Source organism: Diplotaxodon limnothrissa, linkage group LG22 (genome assembly GCF_057381915.1).
Source record: "Diplotaxodon limnothrissa isolate DT_005_m linkage group LG22, D_limnothrissa_male_GT1.1, whole genome shotgun sequence".
Lineage (NCBI taxonomy): Eukaryota > Metazoa > Chordata > Actinopteri > Cichliformes > Cichlidae > Diplotaxodon > Diplotaxodon limnothrissa.
The window spans coordinates 6,510,829-6,517,431 of NC_140616.1; the positions used below are offsets into that span (position 1 = coordinate 6,510,829).

General features: G+C 39.9%; 2 non-coding genes across 2 annotated transcripts; both read right to left on the minus strand.

Moving 5' to 3' along the window:
* Positions 1–1,379: 1,379 nt before the first annotated feature.
* trnag-ccc (transfer RNA glycine (anticodon CCC)) lies at positions 1,380–1,450 on the minus strand. Its single transcript has one exon. It is a non-coding gene; the product is annotated as a tRNA-Gly (tRNA).
* Positions 1,451–3,222: 1,772 nt separating this feature from the next.
* trnag-ccc (transfer RNA glycine (anticodon CCC)) lies at positions 3,223–3,293 on the minus strand. Its single transcript has one exon. It is a non-coding gene; the product is annotated as a tRNA-Gly (tRNA).
* Positions 3,294–6,603: the final 3,310 nt, after the last annotated feature.

A 6,603-nucleotide genomic window follows, 5' to 3' on the forward strand; every position in this document is an offset into this window, starting at 1 on the left:
TGTTAGTGCTAGCGTTAGCGCTGTGATGGTGACAACCTTTTTTCTTAGTTTGCAAAAACGTCTATAGTCACCTCTCAGAGTGAGGAGCCACTGCAGTTTAAGCTGAGAAGAAAGAGCAGGGAGCGGTTTAAATTCATGGTAGGTCGTGCCTTACCTCCAAAGGACAACCCGGAGCTTAGAGAGTGACTGAAGCTGCAGCCTAAAGAAGAGACAACAGGGTTGAAACTGGGGGCCCTCTGTGCTCATGCCAAAACACATTGTGCAAATATGTGTGACTTTAATCAAAACCAAAGGCTGGGCTGTGAGACGGCAGATGTTGGTCTGGTAATATTGGTTGTGTTGGTTTGGCATAGAGCTGTTTAACTGGATGTTCTTTAAAGCAAAACAGGAAAAGGGGATGGAATTTGCAGAAGTGCAGAAATAAGAGGTTACAGAAACAATTACGAGAGGGCAGAAATGGATGATTCATAACCTTTTTCATTGGTGATCGCATATTGAGTCCAGAAAACAAGACTTTAACTGAGAAATTATGTGTTCACCGCAGTTTAATCATCGGTTCGTCACAGAGGACAGTAACCTTTTCTGGGAATGGAAAAATCATGCGTTGCTTTTCAGCTCAATTGAACTGCTTAGTTGTGTCAGTGAGGTTTTGCTATTTTTACAGCAGCTTGTTATACGTTACCAAATTATTTCAACTCTGATAACACTGTCCGATTTTTATTCTAATTACTTCATCCAGTTCTACACCAGTGAACTACAACACAGAAACCACTGAAAGGTGAAGTGAGCAACAGAGATGTAACAATAGCAACTGTCAAGGATGGGATGTATGAGACAGCGAGTGAACAACAAGTTCTTGAAGTTGGACAGTGAGAGATGGCACTGTGGGAGGAAGAAGGCGGTACAGTGCTGTCCACGGTGTTTTGCTGGGAAACCGTAGACTCTGGCACTTATGTGAATGTTATTTTGGCGCATATCACCAACCTAAACACTGCTGCAGACAGTTTACATCCCGTCATGGCAGCAGTATGTTCTTTTTTCAACAGACTAATGCTCCCTGCCACAATCCAGAGTTAAGACAATTTCAGGGTGTTGGCGCCAAAGCATCAGTACACTAGAAAAACAATGAAGGCACACAATGCAACCAATAAGACCTAAAGAACCTACACAAAACACTTTCAGATGACTCGTGGAGTTGATTCTTTGACAGGTCAGGGTTGTTTGACATCAACTCCAAGTCTGTGTAATGCTTTTTATGCACATAAAGCGGGTTCCAGTGATTCATCTGGGACACTTTTAGAGTTCAGTATCTCACTAAAAGACATATCATCTCCTGCAGAACCCAGAATGAAGTCACATGAAATAAGCAAACCACTTTCTGCACTGCCTGGGAATTGAACCCAGGTCACAAGAATGGGAATCTTGTATGATGCCACTACACCAGCAGTGCTGCATGACTGGCTGTTGTGATGAATCATTAACCATTTAGCATACGTGACATTTTATTTTTCCAGGTCCACAGCAGGTGCATATAATTTCGTGAAAGTGGTAACCACTACTAAAAGGGAGCTCAAACACAACTAAAGTCAACATATATAGTAAAGTCTTGGATGGCATGTGCTTGGACTATCTAAATAAGGGGTGCTATAGGAGACGTCATCAAATCCAGAACCAAAGAAATCTAAAAGAGACTTGTACTTAGACACTGAACAGTGACTTTCTGAGGACGTTGGGCATTTGGCATGCATCAGATATGGTCTATGGATCAGTGGCTCACTCCCATGAATCACTTTTTTATTATACACATACAGAGCAGCTGATCTGTTTGAAGGATAGTGGTGGACTCTTAAACACCACATGAGGAAATCAGGAACTAAAGGCATCACTTACTGCCTGCCTTGGAATTGAGCACAGGTCATTCGAATGGGACTTTTGTGTCTATATTGGACCATAGACCAGGTAACAAGATAGTCTGGTAAAGACAGTATGTTGCAGTATTATGCAGCATAAAGCTCTCTGCAATTTTTTGCTTGGAAACCTTGGCTCCAAACATTCATGTGAATGTTACTTTGACATGTGGCACCCAGCTAAATGCTTCTGCAGCGCACCCCAAGCAAATGCATTTCTAGCCTTCTTTTAGAAAGGGACTACACCTTTTAGAGGAGACCAACATTTCCCAGGTGATTGTAGCCTCCAAATTCTCTGTTCTCAGTCTGGCCAAGTGATTGTAGTATGTGCTGGAAAAAAAAGTCTGACTGATGGAGGCCATTTTGCAACCTAAAGGTCTTAAGACATCTGCTGCCAAGGCCGTGTTGCCTTGTACCACCTTTGTGAGGATGTGAGGCATAAAGTCTAGAGAATAGTGTCTCAGCCACATTAATAACCTTTGACTTTACAGATGCATAGCAGCTGTGTATGCTGAACTCTTAAATGCATTTGAAGAAGCGTAAAATGTAACTTAAAGCACTGCCAGGGAATTAAACCCAGGTCACAGGAATGGGAGTCTTGTATGATATCATTACACTAGCAATGCAGACTGACGCACAAGTATATGCAGTAGTAGTAGACAAAGGTCTAAAGATTTCTGAAGTTTTGGGAATAAAACCCAGGTCACAATAATGGGATTTTTGGATGCATTCACTAACAGTCTTAAGCTTGAAAGAAGGAAATTGGACTTCTTTGAGTTTTTTAAGACGTTTCACCTCTTATCCAAGATACTCCTTTAGTTTTTTGTTTTTTTTAAACTATAAGAACTCCCATAATCCCAGAAGGTTGATTCTGATCATCTGGATGTTGCATTTTCAGGGACAAACGTTTCAACACTCATCCAAGTGTCTCATTCAGTCTCAGCTGCCTGCATGTATCCCAGGTTATAAATAGTATGCTTGCATAATGAGTTAAAATGGCAACACTGACTAATAATGGGTCGTGAGGTCAATTTCATGATCATTAATATGCAAACTGTCATGACCATTGATCAATGGCCATGAGTACCATTCACAGAGAGTTGCAGAATGGCTACCGTCAAAGAGGTGTAAGATGGTCTCTTTAAAGTTGAAGACTGATCAATGGTGAACTTTCTTTAACTTTAGAGACAGCTAATTTAGCAACCCAAACGTCCTGTTGCTATGTGATGCATTTGGCATGGCCCACTGAGCAGTCTTAGAACTCATAGTTTACTTTATGATGTAAGTCTGAAGTAGAGGACACATAAGATTTATGTGCACTGCCTGGGAATTGAACCCAGGTCACAAGAATGGGAGTCTTGCATGATACCACTACACTAGCAGTGCTGTTGCAAGCTGGCCACATATGTAGTTGCATTTTTCTGTTACCTAAAGGTCTTAAAGCATCTTTTGCTCAGGCCTTGGTAACTAGTGCCACAGCAGAGTCTTGTCTTTTTCCTTTTATAAATCTACTTACAGTTTTTATTTCTGTGACATTATCTCGCTAGATGATCAGTTAGGATAGAATTATTAAAGACACGAGCTGCAGAGAAGGGCTAGAGGTGAGATATAGCACACTGCCTGAGAATCTTATATGATACCACTACACTAACAGTGCACCAATCAGCTAAAGGTCTCAGCATACAATGGTCACTGCACACGGCTGGTAACATCATCATATACCCACATCCACTTATATTTGCTATTACGGCTCAAGTAGCCACTGCAGTATTCTCCTGAACAATTGAAGCAGCCAGTCAGACAAAAACTCTACATCAGCACCGATGCAGGAGGAGGAGAGCGAAAACGTGAAGCAAAGTAACCTGGTCATGTACTGTACTTGGACATCAACACGAGACTTTCTGAGGATGTGACGCACTTGACATGATTTAGTCTTAGAAATCATAGTTTACTTCAGGATGTTAGTCTAAATTAGAGGTGGCATAACAGTCTTTGCACTGCCTGGAAATTAAACACAGGTCACAAGAACGGAAAGCTTGTATGATATCACTACACTAACAGTGCGGTCCTGGGTTAGCCACATATCTTGCCTTTCGGGTTATGTGCTGTAGAAACAAGTCAGCGAGGTGGAGGGCAATTCTGTCAAATGAAGGTCCTAAATGATCTTTTCCCAAGGCCTTGGCAACTAGTGCCAAAGAAGAGTGTTACTGGTCTATTTCCTTTTATAAATCTGCAGTATTCTCCTGAACAGCTGGAGCAGCCAGTCAGACAAAAGCTCTACATCAGCACTAATGCAGGAGGAGGAGAGTGAAAATGTGAATCAAAGAAACCTGGTCACTCTATCAGACATGGATGGTACTTAGACAATAACATGAGATTTTCTGAGGATGTGATGCATTTTGCATGACATTGCATGCATTCAGTCTTAGAAATCATAGTTTACTTTATACTGTTTGTCTAAAGTAGTAGGACACATAAACTGCATGATACCACTACACCAGCAGTGCTGTTAGAGGCTGGCTGAACATGCAGTTCCATTTTGGGTTATGTGCCGTAGCAACAAGTCAGCGAGGTGGAGGGCAATTCTGTCACCTAAAGGTCTTAAAGGATCTTTTGCTAAGGCTTTGGTAACTAATACCACAAAAGAGTCTAAATCTACTTGCACATGCAGCATTTTTTAATGACATTATCTTACCAGAATATACATGATTTGGGATGGAACCTGCTACTTTGGCCAATTCTTTTCTTCCCATTGTTCCATGTAAACACTCATCATGTTTGAACTATGCCTGGTTTAACTTTTCTACACACATGTGAGTTTATTTATCTAAATATAAAAAGTTTTAGTTTACTACAATGTATCCATAAGAAACCCTCCCTTATGTGTCTTTCAACGCGGACTTTGGTTTTGGTGTAGCTTCAGTTGTTTACCTCAAACCCTAATTTGGCCGTTGAAAATTGTTCTCCTAAGTCTTGACAATCAGAAAAAAATACTGGATCACTTCACAAACCATTAACATTTTTCCACAGAAGTCTCTTTGTTTTTCTTCCAAATTTCAGGGCTTTCATCATCATTAAATCATTGTTGACTAAATGTTTAAACTACAAATGTGAAGTGAAGTGTTTTTGACTGTTAGGCTCTTACTTTTTACACATGAGATTAAATGAGATATAATGGCTCAGGATGACAGGGAGACATATTATACCTAATTTTGCACCTCGGTGGTGGCAAGACTGCAAACACAGAGAGGGATTTATTACAATATGGGTGCAGAGCTGAAAAGCAAGGGCTAACCTTCATAACCAATAATACCAATTGGGATTATGTGCATACAGTGGTATGATAACAATATAAGATATAATAACTTTGTCTAATGCCTTTAATTGATTTTTTTCTGTCTACTTCTTGTACTTTTAAAAGGTTCACAAACTTTCAGGCAACAATGTTACCCTACAAACTTTTGCTTTTTGTTTAACCCCATCTTTGACCTTAAGAGTTGAGCAGACTTTAGGGACAGAAACTTGTGCTTATAAAGCTGTACATTAGGGAAGTTTAGTTTTTCTTTGAAAACAAAACAAAATAAAGAAATAAAGAAAAAAAAATTCTCATTGTAGAACCCACAATGTCCCAGGAGCCATATTTCTACTGTCTCTTTTTTAACTTGGAATTGATTTGGATGTTTATGAACAGGCTTTTGTTTCTTAAAGTTTTATGACTCTTTACAAAAAGAGATATCTAGTGCTCATTTTTTGATTCTTAAGCATTTAAATTAGATTATGAAAATGTAAAATTGCTGACGTTTTGTCTGGTAACACTTTTACTTTTTTAGTGAACATACTATACATAGTTTAGGAGCAGGGTTGGACCTTTTTAAAAAAAAATACACAGCAGTTTAGAAACTGTGAAGGTAAATAGAGTAAGCAGTACATAACTTTGATTTTTAAGAAAAAAAATAAACATTGTCCAAACACCAGAATAGTATATGATGTCAGAGTTTACAGGTCAGCCAGCACGAACCCATTTCTCAGAAGGGTGACATTTTACAACAGAGCCTAGAGGAAGGTAATCACTTGTTTCTGGTGTTTTGCTCACTCATTCGGTCTCTGAAGGACTCCCTCCTCTCCCTCCACCCTCAGACATCCACATCACCACCATCACACATGCGAGCTGCACACATTCACCCTAATCTAAGTAGCTTGACCCTAACCCAAGGCAGAAGTAAAACATAATTTCAGAATGAATTTCCTTTTAACCCCTGTACCACCGGGTGAGATGCTGTGCCACCATAAGCCTGGCCCTCCACTTCACCCTAGGCTGAGTTGTACTGATGCAGCAACAGTTTCCATTCTGTTTAGTCTGAACACATCAGCTATAACTTGTGACTGAGAACTTTACAAAGTATCTTTTAAGTTTGGTTTGGAAATAGCATTAAACCCAGTTGATAAGATTTTATAAAAGCCCACAGACTTATAAATGCTGCTACTTGTTTGTCTCAGGACCCTTCAGTATTGCATATTCTCTCACTGGTGCCTGGTGTTGAATTTCACTGTGCAGCACATATTCCCCAAGTGACTAAAAAGTTTGTGCTCAACCAACCGCCGCGGAGGTGCAGCTTTTAATAAACAAAATCCTACAGGGATTGTAGCACTTGGCTATTTCTCAAGAAACTTTTTTTTAAAGTTTTAAAAGTGAGAC